This window comes from Mus caroli, unplaced genomic scaffold (genome assembly GCF_978045245.1).
Source record: "Mus caroli unplaced genomic scaffold, Mus_caroli_1 scaffold_5, whole genome shotgun sequence".
NCBI lineage: Eukaryota > Metazoa > Chordata > Mammalia > Rodentia > Muridae > Mus > Mus caroli.
In genome coordinates, this window is record NW_028227260.1 from 130818334 (window position 1) to 130843196 (window position 24863).

Genomic DNA, 24863 nt, shown 5'->3' on the forward strand with positions numbered 1-24863 from the left:
ACAGCATCTCCCAAGGGAGGAGTCTTGGAAAGGCAACAGTACTTACTTGGCATACTTATGACTTCCAGTCTTGTTGAATTTGAATTACTAGCTTAATAAGAGTTATCAAGCTGTGAATGTTGGCATACATCCATAACACCAGCACTTAGCAGGCTGAGGCAGGAGATTCACAAATTTGAGGAGACCCTGTGATATACATTGAGTTCCGGCCTATTTCAGTTACATAGTGAGACCTACAAGTAGTTTCATATTATACCCGACTTATCCTCATTGTTATGGTTTGGGCGTATGGAACATCCTTTATTTCAGCACAACAGTATTTGAAAGCAATATTCAATTTTCCCTCCTTTCAGGTGTTTATTTACCTACTGTACAGGATTAACACCCATAGCCACTCTGAGAAGTTGATAGCATGTATCCTGTTTAATAGATGTTGAAACTAAGATCCAGGGAAATTAAATGCTGTGTCGACGGACATCAGAATCCTCCTCGGTGTTTGAAAAGTGAAATTCTTTGTGGTATATGTGAGTAGTTCTTGCTCAGTGATTAACAAAGCATCCTCGGTACAATAGACTTGCCCCTTTTCAGTGTTCTAACTGACTAGAGTGTAACATGCCTGTCATAGGAGCCTGCCAGAGACGAATGTGGTAAAAAACCGAGTTTTATTTATTGACCAAATAAATGAAGCATACAACTTCCTTTGTCAGTTGACTATGGAAGCTTTTCCCTCTTTGTTGCATGCTTGATGTGCTGACCCACAGTACATATTCATTGTGACTACTAATAAATGTTCTTTGTTCTTTTAAGTCTGGACTACTTAGTCTCCAGGCTTCAAAAAAAAAATCACAACCAAGAAAATGGTAACTATCTAACTCTGGGTAATGTATTTAATCACTCTGAACATGTTTTCCTTCTGGCACCTGGGAATAAAATTGCCTCTTGCTGCCCCTGGGGGCACTGATGGATGATCCGAATGTGGTAATGTATTTGAATGGACATTGAAGACGCATAATATATGCTCCAAAATGCACAGGATTTTCCCCCCCCAGCGATTATGTGATTGACTAACACGTAGGCAACGTGGATTCAGATGTGTGTAATTTGATCTGGGCTCTGAGCGGACTCCCGAGAAAGCTTACTTTCTGTGTTAGCTCAGAAAAGCAGAAAGGAGTCACACGCACATTACTGAAGTCCCAGCTCAGAATTTCCTTGGGATAATCAAGTCCAGCAGCTGTTACTGCTCCAAGTCTGAAGCATTCCATGAGGTGGTTTATATCAATGAACCCAGTGGGGACTTTCTTCAAGAAGGAGCTCCCTGCAGGGAGAAGCTGATTGGCCTATGAAAGGGAAACAAAGGGAGAAGTAAACACTCTCAGCATTAGAAGCAGGGAGGCTCCCAGAGCATTCAGCCCCAGTTCTTGCCCATTGTTTGGTAATGAGTTAAGCCTCCAGCTTTAGGATTATTTGTTTTCTTTAACTAAAGAACAGAGTGGACAGAGGAATAACACTTGGTTTTCTTGTCACACTGAAACACTGTAAGATGCTTTGTCAATTGCAAAGAGCCATACACAAGGTATTAGCTCAACATATGCTTATTGATTGCCAACTGAGTATAATGCACACAAAGAAATCGTATGCTTTCCATTTACCTGCCCCTAAGAAATGGGTAGTCATGGGGATGGGGAGGTGGTTCGGTTAGTAAAAGTGCCTGCTGAATCAAGCACAAGGAGCCAAGTTCAAATCCACAGAATCCACACAAAAGGACTCACATAAAATGCCCAATATAAAAAGCCAAGAATGAATCACATGCCTGTAGTGACAGATAGGAGGGGTTCAGGAGAGGGTGAAACATCCCTGAAACTCCATGGCCAGCCAGCCTAGCAGAATCATAAGTTACAGGTTCACAGAAAGAACTCATCTCAAAAAATAAAAGCAGAGGTGATCAAGAAGAGACATTTGAGGTCTATTTTGGGTCTCTACATGCACTTGTGTTTGAACTTGCAGAAGCATGTACCACCCACATACACAACATTACACACACACACAGAGAGAGAGAGAGAGCTCACCTGTCTTGTGTGAGGAGGGGAGGGGAGGGGAGGGGAGGGGAGGGGAGGGGAGGGGAGGGGAGGGGAGGGGAGGGGAGGGGAGGGGAGGGGAGGGGAGGGGAGGGGAGGGGAGGGACACCTACCCAAGACTGAGAAAATAGCTCATCAGTTGATATTTGCTTTTGGACCTGAGTTCTGTATACACATACACACACACACACACACACACACACACACAGAGAGAGAGAGAGAGAGAGAGAGAGAGAGAGAGTAATTGGAGAAAGAATAGAATATATATAAATAAGAACTGTGAAGTAGAAAATCACGAGAGTAGTTATCATCTGACCTCTACAAGCATGTGGCAGGCCCTCCTCTCCCCATAATAGTAAATAAGTCAGATGCTTGCTCTCTCTCTCTCCTCCTTTTTTTTTTTTTTTTTTTTTAGGTTTTAGTTTTTGTTTTTGTTTTGAGGCAGGATTCCCTTGTGTAGCTCTGACTGTCCTGCAACTTACGTTGTAAACCAGGCTGTCCTGAAATTCAGAGATTCACCTGCCTCCACCTCCCAGGTGCTGGGTTTAAAGATGTGTGACACTACTACCAAGGCAAAACTTTCTAAGAAAGATGGAAAGAAAGAATCGTGGGTAATGGTAGTGAAAACAGAGGCAAGCATACTATTTCAAAAGGCAAGTCAAGTATTTGGCTACTGGGCTGAAATTGAATTATAAAGCAATCACCTTCAGGTCCACAGTCCACAGTTGTATCACATTCATTATGTTCCTTAAACTAAAGATACTGAATTATTACTTTCACTTAGAGTCAAGATTTGTTGGACAACTATTATGTGATATTCCCTGAGCTAGGAGATAGAGATAAATAAGGAAATAAAAATGTGTTCCTGCTATCAGGAAAACATCTCTCTGGAGGAGAAATAAATGTATAGGAATGTGATCCCAAAGTACAAGCTGTAATTACAGACACTGGAGGGTTTTCAGTGGGGAGTCTAAAGGCCTTCACCATGTTATTATCTATCTGTCCGTGACACTGATACCTCCGTCTCAATGTCCTTCCAATCCAGATCTTTCCCTGAGAAAGTTCATAGAGGTCACCATAGTAGTAGGGGACAAGGAAAACTCTAAGGCAAACAGGAAGCAAGGAGCCAAAGGTTATTTCCAGCAGAGGGAAGGTCATGGATACAGCACAGAAGCAAAGAAGTTGAAGGATGCAGCCACCTTTACATAGTTGCAGGTCACATTACAGGCATGAGTTGGCGGAAGGGAAGCCTCTGAAGAATGATATCCCCGACTCAAATAGTAGGTAATTCCAAAGAGTGTTTTATTCTGCAGAAGTCCAGCATGATGTGCTCTCCCATGACAAGATAGAGAGACAATCAAGTGAGCTTGCAGGCCTGATTTAAAGTCCATTAGGGAATTCTGGGGTAGGTGACCTCTATGTTAATCTGCTAGGTCCATCTCTATGGACATTCCATTACTGCAGTATGAGGGCTGAAAACTTGCTGGGGAGATCTGGAAACTGTTACTGAGGAAGTAGCTGAGGAAGTCTGGAAAGTGCTGATGACCCATTGTCCTTGCCTCAGGTCAGATGGCCAGGCAGCTTCTGAGGCCTGACCTTGCCTGGACTTGCTCAGTTCTTGGAAACAGAGATTTAGGCCTAGACTCCTTAACTGCCAATTTGAAGCCTGTCATGGAATCAGCCTAGCCTTCTCAGAAAGAGACACAGAGAATGTGATGGATTCACTCTGCTCCTCTTCCTATCTTTGTCTAGGTGCAGAGCATCTTTCCATCTGCCTTGTCCCCTGCTTCATAAAGTCCCATCCATTCCCATCCATCCTCAGTTGGAAATCCTTTCACTTACACTTGGGTTTCTAAAACTGTTGACAAACAGTTTCCATGTCAAAGCCATGATGCTGAGTGTTGCAACTGAATTTCAAGGGCTGTGCCATCTAGTGTCTACTGGTAAAGACTTCTGTGTGAACTTTAGTTGTTAGAAAAAACGGTGGTAGAAAACATATTCAATTTACCAACCAGGCTTCTAGAGCTCTGAATCAGTAGTTAGCCCACTAAAGGTTAGAATTGCTGGGAAATGGTTTCAAGTAAATTCTGTACTTTCCATGCTGACATTCCTTTACCTCCACTTTGTGACTTCAAGTGTAATATTGTTTGCCAGTCTGGGGATACAGAGGCCTTTCTTTCCCTTTCACTGTGGAGCTTATGGGCTACTGTGTTCCAGATTAGAAGGATGGATGCTCAGTCCTCCTAGGAGGCTGGCATGTTAGTGTCCTTTTGTGACAAATTCCCCACTCAGAATTGGAGAGTCTTTATCTGTTGTTGACTACAGGCTATCTTGCCTGGACATCACTCCTGCCTTTTCAGCAGGAGCTGGTCCAGTGTAACAGCCATTTGCCATGGGGGGAATTCCATTACCTGTCTTCACCAGAAGGATAGACTCTGTCTGCTGTTTACACTAAAGATGGGAGAATTTAATTAAATTCTTTCAAGTGTTAGATTTACTTACACTATCAATTTTCTTCTAAAACTACCATTCTCGTTTTGGAGAAATAGAATAGCGCCATATGTCTCAAACTTATCAACTGTCAGCATTTCCAGTAATAGTTTTCTGCTTAGATTCAAAGAAAGACTCAGGTTTTTGAGTCTCTAAAGCCCTCTAGTTAGAACCTTAAGGAGATCATGATTTGGACCCGAACTCTTTCAACCAAATGAGCTGTGAACTAAATTCAATCTCTTATTTGTAAAATGTTGTAGGGAAGTGTTTGGTAGAGTTTTCAAAGGATAGGTTTCTTCTTCTCCCATTGCCCAGTGAAGAGTATGTAAGAGTTGAACAAAACAACACCACTGCTCACAACATCTGCATGTTTGGCCAAGTGACAAAACTTTGGCCTGTGGGAAAAGCTAGAAAACGTTCGGAGAAGTAAATACATCCATTCACTTGGAGATATATGTGAAGGAATTGGTAAAAATTTCCAAGCCACAGATACATATTTTATAACCCTGAACCAAAATGACAGCAAGGGAGAGTTCCCCATGCTTTATTTTCAGCTCATATTACTGATTTGTGGGTGGAACAGAAGTATACATGCATCTTCTATATTTCTATCCTTTGAAAATAGAATATTTGACACGTGGATAGAAGTTGAAAAGCTTATCAAATATCTAGTAGGGCATGTGGCCTGTCTTCTAATAAATTATAATGCAGTTGGAAAGATGAAAGTGGAGCTTTTATTCAACTAAAACGAAGGGTCATGATGGAGGGAGAAGTGGATAGAAGTTACTGTATTCCAGGGAACAGGAGGGACAGGGACGAGGTGTAGTGGGGAAGGATGGATAAAATACTGGGAGATTAGACAGGAATTGGGAGGCCTTTCAGGGGTGAGGTGAAAACGCCATGGAATCTACTATAGTAACCCTAGCAAAGACTCCTAATCATGGGAAACATGGATCCTGAACAGGCCATATTCTGTAATCAGGCAAGGCTTCAAGTGGAGAAAATGAAACACCAACCCAGTCACAGAATGTCAGACCTATAGTTTGTCCTGTTTCCAGTGTGTGCTGGGACCAAAGCCCCAACATAATCATTATCAGAGAGACCAGAGAGACTTTATCCAGCAACAGATTGGAGCAGATGCAGAGTACCACAGCCAAACATTAGACAGAGCCCTGGGAGACCTGGGGAGGAGGCAGCAGAAGGATCTGATGAACCTCAGGGGTCAAAGACACCAGGAGAACATGGCTCACAGAGTCAGCTGACAGACACTCATTGGGGACCACAGAGATCAAGAGTCTGTAGAGGTCTGACCTATGTCCTCTGCATATATGGTGTGGATGCTTGGTATTCTTGTAGGAATCCTAACAATGGGAGTGGGGCTGTCTCTGACCCTTTTGCTTGCTTTTGGGACCTTTTTTTCTCCTACTGGGTTGCCTTGTCTAGGCTTTGATGTGATGGTATGTGCCTGATCTTACTGTAGCTTGTTATGCTGTGTATAGGTGATGTCCCTGGGAGGCCTGCTCTTTTCTGAGGGGAGGTGGAGGGGGGTGAATCTAGGGGAGAAGGGAGGTGAGTGGGAGAGATATATGTAATATATGAGAAAATAAGAAAAGAGACTGATAAATAAAGATATGACTGTCTGTACCTTATAGAAGAAGGAGGAAGAAGAGGAAGAGGAGGAAGAGGAGGAAGCGGAAGAAGAGGAGGAAGTGGAAGAAGAAGAAGAGGAAGGGGAGGAAGAGGAGGAAGAGGAGGGGAAGAAGAGGAGGGGGAGGAAGAGGAGGAGGGGGAGGAAGAGGAAGAGGAGGGAGAGGAGAAGGGAAGGGGGAAGGAGGAGGAGGAAGGGGAAGGAGGAAGAGGAGGAGGAGGAGGAGGAGGAGAAAGGAAGTTGAAGTTAACTGTGTTAAAGACCTGCATCTTAAGCTCTGGAAAGACAGGAAATGGACAAAGGCCTGCTGTGAAGCCATGCACCAGTAAACCCATCACTGATGTGATTATGGCAGAATGGTGAGTTCAAAGCTAACTTGGGCACACAGAAAGACCTTGACTTATAAACAGAAAAGTTTTTATAAGCTTAAAAAAATGGAATGAAGGACCATTGTGAGTTGGGATCCTGAGGAAGACTGTGACTGAAAGCTTGACAGTTTGAACGAACAAAATGAAAGGGAATGGACATTTTTATTAACAAAGGAGGCAAAAAACAAACAAACAAACAAACAAACAAACACCCAGCAACATAAGCTGAAAGACAAAGAAGCACAGTTGCCTAGGACAGAGTATGAGAGAAGGTTAGCATGGCCTGTTGGAGTCACACTTGGTCTTTTTGGCATGGGTTTGAAAATTTGGTTTGATCCTGGGTGTGGTGGCCCCTGAGTCCTTAATCCCCTCATTCAGGAAGCAATGATCTTTGTGAGTTTGAGGTTAGCCTGGTCTACTTAGTGAGTTCCAGGTCAGGCAAAGCTATATAGTGAGACCCTTTCTCAAAATAGAAGGAGGAGGTAGAAGAGGAGGAAGAAAAAGGAAAGTTGGTAGGAAGAGGGGGGGAGAGAGGGGGAGGGAGAGGGAAATGGAGAGGGAGAGAAGAGTTTGATTTAAGGGGTTTGTGTGGAGATGGTCACTGAATGATGTCTTCCTCTGACTTCCATGTGCCCATGGATGTGTGGATGTGTGTGTGTGTGTGTGTGTGTGTGTGTGTGTGTGTGCATGTCCACACACATTTGATTTGAGTTCCACGGTCAAAGGAAAGGCATCAGGATCCAATGAACAGCATAACGGCATGAAGAAAGCAGTGTTGTAGGACAATTAGAGTAGGATTTATGGGATTACATATGGCAGTCCAGATGGCAAATCCTCTAGTTGCAAAGATTCTTCCTTGCCAGTACAATGAGCAGTGAGATAACTGTAAAGGGAAAGGCTGAAGGCTGTTAGCAAAGCAGGCCATGTTGAAGAAGAGAATCAGGTTAGAAGGACACATATTTAATAACTAGCTTATGACAAGGCTGTGATGTAACATTCTGATATAGTGTACCCAAAAGAACCGAAAAAAAAAAAAAAGGAACACTGGAAAGTTGAAAGAGTGAGCACCCATTATTACCTGGCCCAACACCTGCCACTCCAACTCAATTTTCATACATGCCCCCATGATTGTGAACTGCCCAGAATTTCATGTTGCCCCTCCTTCTAGACTTTGGCTTAGAACAACTCATTTTCTTGGATGCATCTTTTGTAGGCAGAATATCCACCAAAGATATTCACGCCATAGTCTCTGGATTCTCTAAACATGCTGCTGTGTAGTAAGGAGGACTTTTCAAAATTCAACAGTTTATCAACTCAAGACAGGCAGGCTGATCCTGAGCAATCTGAGCAGGCCAATTGGAATCACAGAAATTCTCTTGGCTGTAGGTAGAGAGCTAGAGAGAGAGAGAAAGAGAGAGAAAGAGGAAAATGAAAAAGAAATGTCAGACATGAAATGTGAGAGCAAGTCCCAGCTATTATATCCCCTTTTGCTGGAGGGAGAGGTGATATGAAAACTGTGAGAAAGGAATGAGGGAAGACTGCAGGAGCAAAGATTGTCCTCTGGCTAGCATCCGGTGAGGAAATGAAGACCTCTGTCCTATAAAGGTAAGCGAGTGAATTGCTTGAACAACTGAACAGGCAATGAAAGCAAATCCATTCCTAAGCCCCAGATATAAATGCAGTTATCATATCATAGACATTGTGGCACTCAAAGCATAGAAACCATCCAAGCCACACTGTCCCCAGACTGAGTTCACATCTACAGAACAGTAAAGATGATAAATGGATTTTCTGGACCTGGAGAGATAGCTCAGTAGTTTAGAGCACTAACCGTTCTTACAGAGGAGCTGGGTTTGGTCCTTAGCACCCACATGGTGCCTCACAACTCTCTCTACGGCTAGTTCTGTAGAAACATATGTTTTATAAAAAGATCCAAAGTTCATATGATAGTACTCTGCTATGGCAGACATAGAAAACTAACATAGCACCCTTCACACTCTGTTTCAATATTATGCTTGTGAGCAGATTTTCTGACTAAGGCCACAAATCATTATTGGGTCAGAAGGGCTTAGGAACCTCATGATCACGTGCTGCTGGAAGCAAGATGAATAGAAGATATTAGATTGGTCACAGTATGCAAAGGAAGAAAAAGAAATACATAACCTCAAATTCCTTGAAAAATGTCATTGAACACTAAGGAAAATGTGGTCATAGCATAACTCCTTGGGTCAGTAGTGAATGTATTTCCACTATCTCAATATGATAGCTTTGCATTGTGGCATAACTCTATAGTTGCATGGATGAGGTTGTAAGTAGATTAAATCCTCATCTTCTACTTTAAGATGGCAATAGTCCCATACTAATGAATGAAAAGATAACTGTATATTTGTGTTATTTAGAAACATGGAAACAATTAAAAATTAAAAGTTAAGTACACAAGCTAAGAGGGTCAATGAGGTGGGAACTTCTGTGCATGTGTAATGAGGCTCTATTGCCTGACCTTTAAAGTTCCACCATATTCTCACAGGAAGGGCTGTTGGCCTGGGCCTTGCAGCCGTAATGGCTCTAAGTTTGAACCATTGGAACTTATAAAGATATTACCAGGAGACTGAAGTGCATCAGAAACATCCAGAACATTACCAAGTCTATGACGACGATGCCAGCTGAGAAATATAGCCAAGCTGAATGGGAGATGGAGCTGGCTGAAGCGGATGAAACAGGTTCCTTGATCCTGTATGAGAAAGTAGGCTGATAGTAAGGAGTATGAGGATAAGAAGAAACACACAATTCTTTATTAGTATGTCCTCAGATCCAGGGGGTTGTGGTACTACTATCCAGGTTTTGGTGGCTACTATCACGGATGATGAAAAAAAAGGTATGCTTGTTAGATTGGTGAACAAAAAAAAAATCAGGGGCATATTTTATGGGACTCACTCTGACCAGTTTTGGGTATTATTCCAAGATGTGGGGCAAAGCTCCTACTTTCAGAGACTCATCAGTTATTGTCCTTGGATTGTTAAATTCTGGATATGTGTTTGATGAAGGCTTTATCATTTTTAAGCAGTTAAAGTCTGTTATCTCCTATAAGACGGAAGAGAAGCCCATTTATCAATCAATATCATTGCAACTGCTGAGAGCATGAACACTTATGATGACATGGATGCTGATGTGCTGCAGAATTACCAGAAATACAATCTGAACAACGATATCTACCGCTACGTGAAGGAGTCTGCCGCAGTGAGCACGAGTGCCAGGATGATGGCTGTGAACAACGCCAGCAAGAGCCCTTCTGATATGATTACCAAATTGATGTTGATGTTCAACCACACCTGCCAGGCTGTCATCACGAAGGAGATGATTGAAATCATCTGTGGGGCCACTGTTCTGGATTAATGGAAGTCAAGATGCATTCTCAGACAAGAGGTAAAGAAAGAAAACTCAGCAAGCTGATTTTCACTGATTGTTGTCTTTGTCAGAAGAAACATGGTCCACTGGGTTACAGAGACAGCAAGGAGTTTGTCAATTATCTTACATCAAACAACTTGCCATAAGGAAAAAAAGTTAAATGTGGCACATATGTGGGCAGAGGACGAACAGGAGATTTGTTCATTAGGAAAAGTGACATAATATTGCAATACAACATGTATTACTTTTGTAAAATTAAGGACTATTGGCTGGGGAGATGGTTCAGTGGGGGAAAGGTACTTGCTGCACAAGCAAGAAGACCTGAGATGAATTCCCTAGAGCTTATGTTAAAAAGTGAGGTGTGGTTGCATGCATGTCTATAATTCCATCACTGTGGGAGGTGGAGTGGTGTCAGGAAGATCACTGAAACTTGCAGGCTGCCAGCATAGCTCTAGCTTTAGTGAGAGACTGTTTTCAGGGAACAATAGAGCAAGTGCTCTGACACCCCCCACTAGTCTTTATGAATGGGAGTGTGCATCTGCACACTATTATTCGCACGTGCGTGCGCGTGCACACACACACATTCCCACACACACACTCATACATACCAGAACTACTTGGAAAAACAGTCAATGGTGGCAGCAATGGTTAATGTTTTTGTCAACTGCATACAAGCTAGAATCATCTGGGAAGAGTACATTTCAATTGAAAAAATACCTCCATACAATTGGCCTGTAGGTGTAAGGTTGTATTTTTTAAAATCTACTTTTTTATTGGATAATTTCTTTATTTACATTTCAAATGTTATCCCCTTTCCTGGTTTCCCCTAAAAAAAAAACCCTTCCCCTATCCCCTCCCCACTCCCCCTGCTCCTCAACCCACCCACTCCTGCTTCCTGGTCCTGGCATTCCCTGACACTGGGGCATAGAGCCTTCATAGGACAAAGGGCCTCTTCTCCCATTGATGTTTCTGACTAGGCCATCCTCTGCTGCATATGCAGTTGGAGCCGTGAGTCTCACCATATGTGCTCTTTGGTTGGTTAAAACCTACTTTTAATAAGGGTGCTTAAGTGCTTTAAGCTCCCTTGTAGCTCACCATCCACCAGAGGTAATGGAATGGAAAGGGTAATAGGGCAAAGGAAGATGTAGGCCTGTTTAGAAATAGTTCATTGTAGCAAATCTAATCTGCATTGTCAGGATATTAGCAATTCGGTTCACATGAATCAGCAGCGGTAGCTCAACTCACTCACAAACACCATTCACAAAAGAAACCATGAGTCTCTGCCAATTGGCTCAAGTCTTTGGCCAGAAGCTGCCAGAACACCACCAGAAGTCCTTCGGTAGCATTTCTCTCTAAGAAGTCACAGTGAATGATAACCAGCAAAGAGTGGCAAGGTGAACCAATACCACAAACTGTGTTATCATGTGTTCTTTCAAACATCTGCTCTAGCAAAAGAGCACGTGCCCTTTTTCCAGGCTGCTTTCAGAAAAACACCATGTCTGTTCTCAGCAAAACATCCTCCCATGTGCCTGCTTCAGCAAAAAGTATCCTTTCATAAGACAGTTTCCAGAAATACATCACATGGCACAACTGAGTGTCCAAAGAAACCAGACATTTCCATTTCATGTTGGCAAGTTTGAGAAGCCTTTCTCTTTTTATTAATTGGCTGGGAAGGGCCCATCCCACTGTGGATGGTCCCACTCCTGGGAAGCTGTTCCTGAGTGGTATATTAAAAACAAAAAAAGCAGGCAGAGCAAGGCGTGGAAACAAGTTAGTAAATCCCATTTCCCTGTGGCCTTTGCTTTACTTCTTGCCTCCAGGTTCCTTCTGTGAGTTCTTGTACTGATTTTCCTCCATGAGGGCTTACAAGATGAAGCTGAAATAAACCCTTTCCTTTCCAGATTGCTTTTGGTCATGTCATGTCGTTTATCAGAGCTATGGAAAGCAAACTAAGACAGTAGCTTAACATAAGATAAGATGTAAGACAACATTGCACCGATTTTCTGAACTTGCATGCTTCCAGTTTCCTTCAGCAGTAACTGGAGAAGAAAGAGTGTCTAGAGCTCTTTTGTGTTGAGATTCTAGGTAGGTAACGGGTCATCCAGCTGATGAATAATCCCGGGAGATAAAAATCTATAGTTTTATTTATTTTGTACAATTTAAATTGATTAAAGATTTCTTCTTTTTTTGAACTTGATTTTAAGGTTTTTAATTTTTTTATACAAAATAAAGGGTTTGGGTGTGACACTCCCGGATTTACTTTGTTACTTATTGTTGAACATCTTTTTCACTCTCCCAATCACCCTGCAGCTTTCATGTCACAGGTAACCTTTATCCTCATTTGTCCCCTCACCCATCATTTAATACTTCTATTCTCCTTCTCTCTGTCGACACAAATTTCATTCTACCACCATGACCTATACACATACATTTACATATGTACACATAAATAAGAATATATTTTAGCAACCATATATGAGAGAAAACATACCTCATTTGAACTTGGTTTTCCTTACTTATTGTAATCATTTTCTGTTCTATTAAATATCCTGGTTTCATTTTTCTTTAGGAGTGGATAGAAGTCCAACATGTTTGTGGAGCATATTTTCTTTATCCACTTATCTGCTGATGGATGTCTAAGCTGATCTACACCTTGGCTATTGTGAAAAATGTGAAACAATAAATATAGGAGTGTAAGTATCTCTGTTTTCAGATTTAGAGTCTTTTGGGTATATGCCCAGGAGTGATATAGCTGAGTCATATGATAGTCCATTTTTTATTTTTTGAGAAGGCTCCATACAGATTTCTATAGTGGCTTTACAAGTTTTACAGTTTTTTAATTGGATATTATATTTACATTTAAAATATTATCCCGTTTCATGGTCCCACCCCCCAGAAACCCTCTATCCCATTCCTCCTCCCCCTATGAGGGTGCTCCCCCACCCACCCAAGCATTCCCTCCTCCCCACCCTCAAATTCCCCTACACTGGGGCATCGATCCTTCACAAGATCAAGGGCCTCTCCTCCCAATGATGCCAGATAAGGGCATCCTCTGCTACATATGCGGTTGGAGCCATGGGTCCCTTCATGTGTACTCTTTGGTTGGTGGTTTAGTCCCTGGGAGCTCTGTCGGGGGGGTCTGGTTGGCTGATATTGTTGTTCTTTCTATGGGGCTGCAAACCCCTTCAGCTTCTTGAGTACTTTCTCTAGCTCCTCCATTGGGGACCCTGTGCTCAGTTCAATGGTTGGCTGAGAGCATCCACTTCTGTAATTTTCAGGCACTGGCAGAGCCTCTCAGGAGATAGCTATATCAGGTTTCTGTCAAAAAGCTCTTGTTGGCACAATAGTGTCTGGTTTTGGTGGTTGTTTATGGGATGGAAACCCAAGTGGGGCAGTCTCTGGATGGTGATTCCTTTAGTGTCTGCTCTACATGTTGTCTCTGTAACTCCTCCCATGGGTATTTTGTTCCCCCTTCAAAGAAGGACCGAAGCATCCACACTTTGGTCTTCCTTCTTCTTGAGCGTCATGTGGTTTGTGAATTGTATTTTGGGTACTCCAAACTTCTGGGCTAATATCCACTTATCAGTGAGTGCATACCATGTATGTTCTTTTGTGATTGGGTTACCTCACTCAGGATGATATTTTCTAGTTCCATCCACTTGCCTAAGTATTTCATGAATTTATCGTTTTTAATAGCTGTGTAGTACTCCATTGTGTAAATGTACCACATTTTCTGTATCTATTACTCTCTTGAGGGACATCTGGGTTCTTTCCAGTTTCTGGCTATCACAAATAAGGCTACTATGAACATAGTGGAGAACATGTCCTTGTTATATGTTAGAGCATCTTCTGGGTCTATGCCTAGGAGTGGTATACCTGGCTCCTCGTAGTACTATGTCTAATTTTCTGAGGAACCGCAGACTGATTTCCAGAGTGGTTGTAACAGCTTGTAATCCAACCAACAATAGAGAAGTGTTCCTATTTCACCACATCTTCACCAGCATCTGCTGTCATCTGTGTTTTTGATCTTAGCCATTCTGACTGGTGTGAGATGGAATCTCAGGGTTATTTTGATTTGCATTTCCCTGATGACTAAGGATGTTGAACATTTCTTTAGGTGCTTCTTGGCCATTCCATATTCCTCACTTGAAAATTCTTTATTTAGCTCTGTACCCATTTTTAATAGGGTTATTTGATTCCCTGGAATCTAACTTTTACAGTTTTAATAGAAGATTGTGGAGTGGGACAATTCTGAGCAAGGAGTAATTCTGAACATGGATATACAAGATATTAGCGCAAATCCTGATCAGGACAAAGTTCAGTTGCACAGGTGGCTGAATGCAAGGTACTTTGCATCAGGGAAACACTCACGTCTATCCCAATTGAGGAATCAAACCAAACAAAGGTATTGCATTAAGAAAGGACTTTCAAAAGGACTGTCTTGTTTGAATCCTGTAAGGCAAGGTCATCTAGCTAATGTGTGGATAACAATGGGGCAGCCACTGGGATCTGGGACTGACTTGAGAGACCCTAGCTTTGATTCCACTGCACAAAAAGTGGAGTTAAGGGTAAGAATAAGCTGTAACATTCCCAACAGGATAGGATTCGCTATTGCCTTAGTTAAGGTTTCTCTTGCTGTAATCAAACACATATGATCAAAAGCAACTCAAGGAGGAAAGAGTTTATTTTAACTTATAGTCTGTCACTGCGAGAAGCCAGGGCAAGGACTCAAGGAAGGAGCTTGGAGGCAGTAGCTGATATAGAGGCCATGGAAGAGTGCTGTCTACTGACTTGCTCCTCATGCCTTGCTCAACCTGCTTTTATTCTAGTACTAAGGACATCATCCCAGTGAAATTAATCACCATTCAAGAAAATGCGCCACAGACTTGCTCACAGGACAGTCTGCTGAATGCATTTCCCTCTTCCAAGCTGTCTCTATCTTTTTCCAAGCTAACATGAAACTAGCCAACACAGCTACCTACCCCCAACCTTCCCATTAACAGAGACATGTAAGGGGCAGTTGGGAAATAGCTAAGTGAGGAAACTAGTTGCCACTCAAGGGTGAGAACTTGAGTTGAAATTTCCAGAACCAAAGTAAAGCTGGATACAGATGTGCATACAAGTGTTATCACTGCAGTCCTAGTGTGAGTTGAGATAGGTAGAGATAGCAATATCCCTGGGAGCTCAAGGGCCAGAAAACCTAGTACACATAATGGTATATATGCTGGGTAATAATAGTATATATGCTGGGTAATAACGAGAGGCTGCTTCAAGGAGGAAAGTGAGGACCTATACCCATGGTTGTCCTCCACACATATCAGAGCACATGAGTGCTATCACAAACACACACACACACACACACACACACACACACACACACACACACCACAAAGATTAAAAACAGACAAATAAGAGGGGCTAGTGAGATGAATCAGAGTTTAAAAGCCATACATGTATTGCTCTTGTAGAAGACCTAGGTACTGCTCCTAGTGCCTACATGGTGATTCACAACCATCTATAACTCCAGTTTTATGGGATCCAAGATCCTCCTTTAGCCTCTGAAGAGAATTTCTTGAATGATGATTAATATCATATACATATAGGTGAAGCAATAGTATATATAAAATATAATAAATTATATCAAACTCTTTTTACATTGAGACAAATACTAATTAAAAGCAGAAAGAAAAGATCTATTCAGTGTGGCCTTATGAAGAAGAGGAATAAACAAAGGGAAAATTTGTCCTCGAGTCTATCTTCAGAGCCCTGACATGAGATTCAGGTCTAACTAGCAGGCCAAACATGTGAATAAATAAGCAGTCAGCTCAAGATCTGGTCTCAACCTATCCTTGACACACCATTGTCTTGTTTTTTTCCAGCAAAGTAGACTGACAAGTTTTCAGATGGGAAATCTTGGAAGAAAAATTCTTCCTCTGGCTGTCACCAGACTTTTCCCTAGGCAATTTTCTTCTACTTACATGCCATATATACCTATATAATATGTGCAAATATATAATATTATATATAGTACATTATATATAGTCTAGGAGTCACAGATATGAGAAAACATGCAGTATTCATCTTTCTGCAATCGGATTAATTCACTTAATGTATTGGCTCTGATTGCATCCATTTTCCTACAAATGACATAACTTCATACCTTATGGCTAAAATAAAAGTTCATTGTGTATCCAACAATGGAGAAATGAATAACAACAATGTGGTGTAATTCACAGGATCTTTGTGGGCCACTCCACTCTGAGCACAAGCAGTTGGCTAACAAACTCCTGCTGCACACACCTTGCTGTTGCTCCTCCTCCTTCTCTTCCTCTTCTGGTTGGGTTATTTATTCATTCACCATGTTTGTTAATTTGGAGACAGGCTAGTGCTACGTAGCCCAGGCCTCAAACTGGCAGCGATCTCCTGACCTCTATTTACCTCCCAAGTGTTGGGTGTGCACCTTCATGCCTGGTCTCAGTTTTGGGTTGCAAAAGCCCACCACCAACCTGTCTTGCTGTCTATCATTCTACTTTCTATGAACAAAATAAAGGCCAATGTAGAAAGGGGCCCCAGGAAATAAAACGTGAGGCAGGCACAGAAAAGGAAATCAGTTTCCGGTTCCCCACATGCTCATTCAATAAGATTCCCAGAACTGAGTCTGCGCACTGCTGGCCCATCCTCAGGACAGAAGATACACTAACCCAAACACAGGGCACGATCATTGCAAAGACCCCCACAGTAGGAGGGTAACACTCTACACAGTTTATCAGCCTTCCCAGGAAGGAGCCAAAACATGTGCCCTGTGTCAGTCCCATCAGATCTTCTCTAATTGCCCCAACCAGACATCTGGTAGGCTGGATGCCATCCAGACCAATGTCCAAATCATCACCTTAAGAAGTCCTGCCAAGCTAGGAGGAGCCTGGGAAGCTTCCCCACTGTGGGAATACTGGGAGGAGCTCATCTGGGTAAGTCAGAGAGATAAATGATGAGGACTTTGCTTCAGAGTTCTTCAAAGGGTAACTCTTGGAATGTCCCCATTGTTAGGCCCAGCCTTGGCAACGCAAACATAACAGTGTTCAGGGCTATAGTTCAACTGATATAGTGCCTAACATACAGAAAGCCCCGGTTTCCAAGTCCAGCACTCTAGGCATGTCAGAACCCTCCTACAATCTCAGTAGTCATGAGATAGAGAGGCAGGCGTGGTAGATGTTCAAGAGACTATTTAAAAAATAAAAATAAAAATAAAAATAAAAATAAATGAACTGAAGGGCTAAAGGGATGGCTCAGCAGTTAAGAGCACCAGGTGTTCTTCCCACCACCCACATGGTGGCTCATGACCAGTGAGTGTGGTGAGGTGGGGCAGAGCACACTCTAGATGACTCTGCCTGGCACTACATGGAAGATACCAAGAGGCCCTGGACACTACTAAGAAGAGCAAGTAAGTGCTGGAGAGATGGAAGAGAAAAAGAAACAGAAGAATGTGTGCACAGTGAATAGAGGCAGAACTGGAGAGTCAGTCTGATGTGAATAGCCTGTGATGACATCTGAGGCCATGGTGAGGTCCTGTCCCAGGCTGCTGCCAAGGGCCATGTCTGGGTCCATGGCCCTGTAGCCATGGTGTGGGTAAGGGTCTGCAACAATGTCCACGGCCCATGTTACTACCAAAGGCCATGCAGATGTCCCTAGTCTGGGCTACCACCTGAGGCCATGCTGATGTCAAAGGGCTGTGCTGAGCTGACTCTGTCCCAAGGGCATGAGAGCCAGTGAGCTGGCCCACTCTTCACCGCCTGCAACCTTCAGGAGGGGGGCTCTGCCCCTTGCCTGAGCAGCATGGGAGAACTGCCCCCTCACCTTGGTGTGAGCATGGAAGAACTGTCAGGCTAGCCAAATCAGCTACCACCCAGGTCCAGATCCAGGGCTTTAAGTTGGCCCACCCCAACATAGAAGTTTCTCTGTTTGTTGAGCAAAAAGTCAAATGGAGAGTATGAAGACTAGCTCTGTAACATCTTTAAAAAGAGCTGTGTACCTTGTATCTTGTGCTTACATCATCCTCTAAACCTAACTTCCTTGTCCCATATAATGGAGACAAACACATCATACTACAGAGTAGTTTAGCCTCTAGGAAGGGCAGAAGCAAGAAGGAAGTAACTCATAAGCTCCAGGTGTCAGAATCACATTATTCACATGACTACACATAGCTGCAAGCTGTGAAGGATGTTGGGAAATGGTGTTTGTGTTTGGAGAGTCGGCTTCTGTGAGGGATCCAAGAGACTGGTCATATTGCTCAAGGAAATAAAAGAATGAGCAGTCAAAGAAAGATAGAAGTTTCTACTTTGTGTCATTTGGCTTTCTATTATATGGGAACAGTCAGATTGAGAAGGAAACTCAGCCAGTCGGAGTTACAGTGTATGGACTGACAAGATGAATCAGTGGGTAGAGATAGTTGACACCAAAGCCTGACAACCTGAGTTCAGACTTTGCAACTCATTCAATGGAAAGTAGCTCCCCCAGGAGTTGTGTTTTGACCTCCACATGAATACTATACCATTCCTGCACATATGCATGCACACAGAATTAAATCAATATCAAAACAAAAGAGGCAAAATATTTCCAGTTTGCTTTTTCTGGTGATGGATAGGTCAAGAGTGTTTTCAAAAGTCATGTGCCCTGAACTTTCTGTGGGAAATACTGGATTGCACCCACACTCTTTCCTCAAAAATGAAAATCTCTTACATTGAAGTCCCAGCCCCTATTATTGCCAGAACGTGACTATATCTACAGACAGTGCCCTTAAAGTGGCAATTATGCTAAAAGGAGATGATTATAGTTGTGCTGGTTAGTTTGATATCAGCTTGCCACAAGCTAAAGTCATCTGAAAGGAAGAAACCTCATTTGAGAAAATGCCTCCGTACTGTTGGACTGTACACAAGCCTGGAGGGCATTTTTTAATTAGTGACTGAAGGGAGAATTCCCAGCCCATCATGTGTGGTGCCACTCCTGGGATGGAGGTCCTCGGTTCTACAAGAATGCAAGTTGTGTATGCTATGGAGAACATGGCCTCTGCACCAGCTCCTGCCTCTAAATTCCTGCAGTAATAAACTCTGTCAGTAATAAACTCTTACTTATGTGCAGAGGTCCTAGTTCATGGCCAGACAGGCAACCTTGTTGGCAATTTGTGAACCCCTATGGACCCAGGTTAGTTGGTTTTGTGGATTTCCTTGTGATGTCTTTGACTCCTTTGACTCTTACAATTCTTCCTTCCCATCTTTGGCAGGATGCTCCATGTTCTGCCTAATGTTTGGGGAAACTGAGGTCAAGATATAAGTGAAGATTTCTCCACTCCACCCCATCTTGTAGGATGAAGATTTTGAAGCTGGGTTCATGTATCAAATTCTCCATTGGAAGCCTTACCTGGTTACAGAAGATGGCCAGTTCAGGCTTCATATTCTCAATTGCTACTACTCTTAGCCTAGGTCACCTTCATAGAATCCTGAAAGATTTCATTTCACTATTTTTCTAGCTTGGTCCAGAGATGCTCTCATGTTCCTGTTGTCTCACCCACTACTATCTTCTTCTGCCCTCTGCCCATCTGATCCCTCCTGTTTCTGTTCCTAATCCCCAATTCAGACATCTACTACCATCTACCCACTATATCTATTCTATTTCCCCTTCACAGTTATATTCATAAAGCCCTTAAGCTTCTCTGGGTCTGTAGATTTTGGCATGATTATCTTTTATGGCCAATATCCATTTATAAATGTGTACATACCATCCATGTTTGTCTTTCCTGGTCTGGAATACTTCACTCAGGATGGTCTTTTCTAGTTTTCCTCATTTGTTACTAAACTTCATCATGTCATTGTTTGTAACAGCTCCATTGTATAAATAAATTTTAAGTAAAAAGTAAAAAAAAAATTCAGTAATAGAGGAAACATGGATAAACTATACAAAAAGGAAATTTTTAATTCTGTAATTGGATTCTATAATAATCAATTTCAAATGTTAGAATTGAAGCAATTTAAGAACTCAGCATATAGGTTTGATGGAAGATTATAGATTTTGGAAGAGAGGATTCCTAAAGGAGAAGACAGACCCAAGTGTCAAAACAGAAGGACTCACACAAAAAGGGGAAAAAGTTCCAAGAAGTGTGGAAGTAATTTTATCATGGCTTATTAATTGTGACACATTTTCATTATACAGATTAAATGGACTCGGGTGATATCTTCATAGTGCATACAACATGTATTGGCAATATCCATCAATCTTTTCTACCCCCATTCCTCTACCTTCAGCATCCTTTCCATTTTTTCCATGCTTTCATAATCAAGTTTAATATTTTATTTTAGTTCTACGGAGACAAGAAGTGTGATAATTGCCTTTCTGTGTCTGGCTTATTTCACTTAGCATGACATCCACCAGTTTCATCAACATTGTTGTAAAGGAAAAGATTTACTTCTTTTATTACTCTGTCATACCCTATTCGATATATGTGGATTAATTTCTTTGCCCGTTCATCTGTTCAGGGGAACCTAGGATGGTCTAGATTTTGGCTATTGTTAACAGTGCCACAATAAACACCAGTATCTTTTTTGTATGTTGATTTCATTTCCTTTGAGTCTGTGCCAGGAAGTAAGATTGCTACATCATATGAGTTCTATTTTTAGTATTTCAAGGACAGCCCCATTCTATTTTCTGAAGTAGTGAGACTAATTTGTGTTCCACCCAACAGAATGTAACAGATCCCTTTTTTCTACATCCTGTCCTTTATATTTTTCTTATGATAGCTGCATTCGTATATGAGCTATCATCTCAATATAGTTTTGATATGCATTTCCTTAATTACTAATGCTACTGAGGACCATTTTTTAGCTAGTGTCTTGCTATATAGCTTGGGATGATCCTATAGAGGGAAGAGATCCCAAGAGTACAAGCAAAGGGAAGGAGAGTCAGCCATCTCAGAGGTGTTCTGTATCTTTGGACTCCACACTCACTGGTTTATCTAGTTACAAATCAAAAGTATGGTTTAAGCTGCAACTCTATTCACCATGGTGTTTTTCTCTAAACAACAGAATGCAACAAATATTTACATGACAATAGTTACTATAATTAACCTAGTGGTGACTTAAAGTATATAAGAGGATGTATATAGGGTATATATGACAATTTTCTATAAGAGATCTGATCATCTGCACATTTTGTTATCTTCTGGGCATTCTGGAATGAATCACCCATTATTGCATGAAGTTTTCCTTGGGAGATACAAACATCTACTCAACCCAGATAGGGTACCAATGTCCAACCAAAGTAATGATCCCACTGAAGTCTGATTTGGTGAAACAATGAGCTTTTTGGACCTAATTATGGAGCACAGGTGGTGGGTTATTTCCAGGAGTATGAGTGACCCCCAAAGCAGCTACATCCAATGAAAAGTCTCACCCCAGCATGTTTCCCATAGCCACACAAATGGACTTTCCCTTTAGTTAACCTTTCACCCCCTATATACTCTAGAATCTTTCAGGTCCATAAGGCCAGATGCAGCTTAGGCACAAATACATTAATTTAGGAAAAAGGTATAGAAAGGCATATTTAGAACCTCAAAAGAGAGTCTATCAACCCTCATAGCTCTCCCCGCCTTTTGTTTCCACTGAGAGAATATAACAGGCCTGATCTTGGGTGCCCCTTGCAAGTAGTCACAGCTGCTCTGGTGATGATGGTAACTGCCACTGTGCTTGGAGGACAGGATGCTACTGCACCAATCTTATGTAACTGTATTCCCCATCTCTGCGGTTGTTCACCAAAGGCTTCAGACCCAGATCCTCACATTTCAGAAATCACAAGGCAGGTGGAGAAGCACTTTACATGATTGACAAGCAAACACTCAGACAGGTGGCTTCCTCCTGCTCTGTGCCTGCCTGTTCCAGAGGCTGATAACTGTCCAGCACTGTAGCCCATACCATCAAGTCCTGGTTTCCCTCAGAAACTCGCACGTACAAATACATGCTGTCACCTTGAAGTTTACATCAGAATGAATTCAGATTACATATTACTCCACATGGCTCATTGTGCGGCAAATGTTGGAGACATATTTACTCCTGATATTATCTGCTTATTTTTGCCACTTTGACAAGAATTCTACTTCAACAGGCCCAGTAAAAACATAAATTTGCAGAGATGATAACTTCTGAGTGTGTTTTGGAGGTAGTTGATGGCATATCACCCGAGAACATGACGAATGGAGCAATCCTTGCATTGTCATATTGAGGGTATATATTTCTATCTTATAAATACAGCCAACTCCATCATCTCGGTTACAGGGAGGGAAGACTAGTATAAATAATTGAAACTGCTGGGAGAAAGTTCATTTGGATTTGTTTGGGGAATATATCATAGTTTTTCCTGCGGCAGCAGCAGCAGGTGTTCCCAATTACAGTTTTGCTTAGGCTAATACTGGAATTAGCTTGCATGCACTGAACATATATATGTCAAGAGCATGTGTAACTGAGTAGGGAGAGCTGACCCAAGACTCTTGATGCTAGTTGATAGACAATTTGTGTGCAAGGTCTTGAGTTCTCTATTTGTAACTGACCTATCAGACTGCACACATTAAATGAGAGGCCCTCTCCACATTGACAGCAGGCATGCCAGATCCAAAGATGCCCTAATTTCTTAGATAGCTCAAGATCTCCCTTTGAGATTTGCCTCACAAACTGCCTTCCTTTCTGACAGCCTCTCAACTGTAATGTCTGAACCCAAAGGAGTTTCAGGACCTGCAGAGTTAGGAGGCATAGTGTGCACAGCAGGAAGGATTGTGTTGGGGTCAGGAGGAGGCTGCAAGGCTTCAGCCAGCATCTATGTATAGCTTGCTGACTGCAAATTTCCTATCTCTGGTCCCAACCTCTCTCCCAACTCCAATGGTGTGTGTGGCTCTGTGTATGCATCTCCTGAATATACCAAAAGGCTTCCAGTTCAACTGTTTCCTCTTCAACTCTTCTCCTATGTGATTTCATACAGGGCTGTAGTATTATCATCTCTCCATTCCCAGCGGATGAGCTTGGGAATCAGTCCTGCCATCCTCTTTTCTGCTCTTCCACACCATTTCCAGATGTTGCTGGTTTAGCTCCTGATTCTCACATGTGTGTTTGCCTGCCCTCACCCTCATTCCTGTTGAACCAAATCTCCATCTTGTCTCTTTGGCACATCCATTTTCATAAATGGTGTTCTCGTATTACACCTTAGCCCCAGCTCCTAACTGTCCTCCACAGGTCAAAGACACAGAAGGGCTGTCAAATGAAATTGCATGCCGTTCCCTGAACAGGCTTCGCAGTTTCTACCCTGCACCTTTGCTTCACAGATACATCTGTTCCTCAAGTCCTCACCATGGGTAATACTCACCTTCTGAGAGCCAACTAAAAATCTCTGTCCTTTGTGAAGTGTTGTAGCTGCTGCTTGCAGCAGCAAATGACTACCCCATTTTCCAAGCGTCCCTTGTACTTTCTCCTGCCCACGTGGCACTGATCCCATCAGTAGAATGATCTTTGGGAACACACAGAGTGCAAGAGAGGACAGTCCAAACATTGCAACACAGCTGATAGGACTCAGTTCATTCACACAAGTTTGAGTCCACTTTTCAAGCCTACTGAATGCCTTATAACTTTGTACACAAGTGAAGTCCAAAGTCCAGATGCTGAGATAACAGCTGAAGGTTTGCTATTTCTAAGCCCATTCAAAAGAGTACTAAATTACACCTTGTCATTAGTTCAGTGGTCTAGGACATGGTACCAACTTCCAGGTTAGTCCCACGGTGTATTTGTGCTTTGAATTATTAGGCCAATTTCTTCCTGCTCTTAATTTGGGGTATCCTCATTCTCCAAAATCAGAAGGAACCCAATCCCAGACAAGAGAACTTTTTCTCCTATTGGCAACTGTTAGTGCATAAAGCTGGCACCAATTAAGGAGGGCATGTGTGATTCCTTACAGGCCGCCCCAATCAACGTGGTCTCTGGCCAAGGTGTGAGTCAGACTTTGAGTCCTCTGTTAAACATCAGTGAGAGGAATGCCACAGGATGATGTCAAGTGAGCTTTGGAGCTAACCACTCCTAGAAACATCTGGTGCTGGCAGAGTATTTGACTATTAGTATGCACAGAGAGAACACATGAGCCATTTGGATTAACCGTAGTTGATTACTGTCTTCCTTGAAACGTCCTCATTTTGCTTTGAAGCGGTAAATAAATAAATTATGTTTGGAAGATGAAAAACAAACAAACAAACAAACACTCCACTGACATGATTTTCCTTTTTTCCTTTACTTTCTCTCTCCCCAGATCCCTTGAGCAAGCACAGCTTTCCCTTGTTTTCTGGACTTTAATTATCACAGCACAAGCTCCGCATTTTTCACCCACCTTGTCCGCAGATGTGGGTGGGGCCCACAAAGCACATTGTCTCCCTTCCTTGCTGTGTGCTGCTGAGAAGCCTGGTCACTGGAAAGGCCCTCAAGTTAAGGCAAAGCAGCTCAAACTGGGAAGTGGCAAAACTTGCTGTGCTTGCCTCAGGCACGTATTTGCTGATAAATTATTGTTCCTCCAAACTCCTCCATCTTGTTGGAGCTGTTTGGTTTCTAATGAGAACCACACCCAGCCCATGATAGGAGTGGTTTCTGAGTGCATCTGGTCTGGTGGTGGGAAAACAAAAGAAGATAAAGCTGTTCTCCTGCCACTAAAGGGACACAAAAGTCAGAACAGGCTGCCAACCTCTATGTCACAGGCCACTGACTGTGTATATTAAATCAGAAGTATATATTGTCAAATTAGGCCTTCCTGAACAATGGTGTGCCTGCTTTAAATTTAGAAAGGGAAAGATGATGCGACACTCATTGGAGA

At 42.4% G+C, this 24863-nt stretch overlaps 1 pseudogene; it reads left to right on the forward strand.

Moving 5' to 3' along the window:
- The first annotated feature begins 9102 nt into the window (after positions 1-9102).
- Positions 9103-9974, forward strand: LOC110287452 (ATP synthase F(1) complex subunit gamma, mitochondrial pseudogene; annotated as a pseudogene).
- Positions 9975-24863: the final 14889 nt, after the last annotated feature.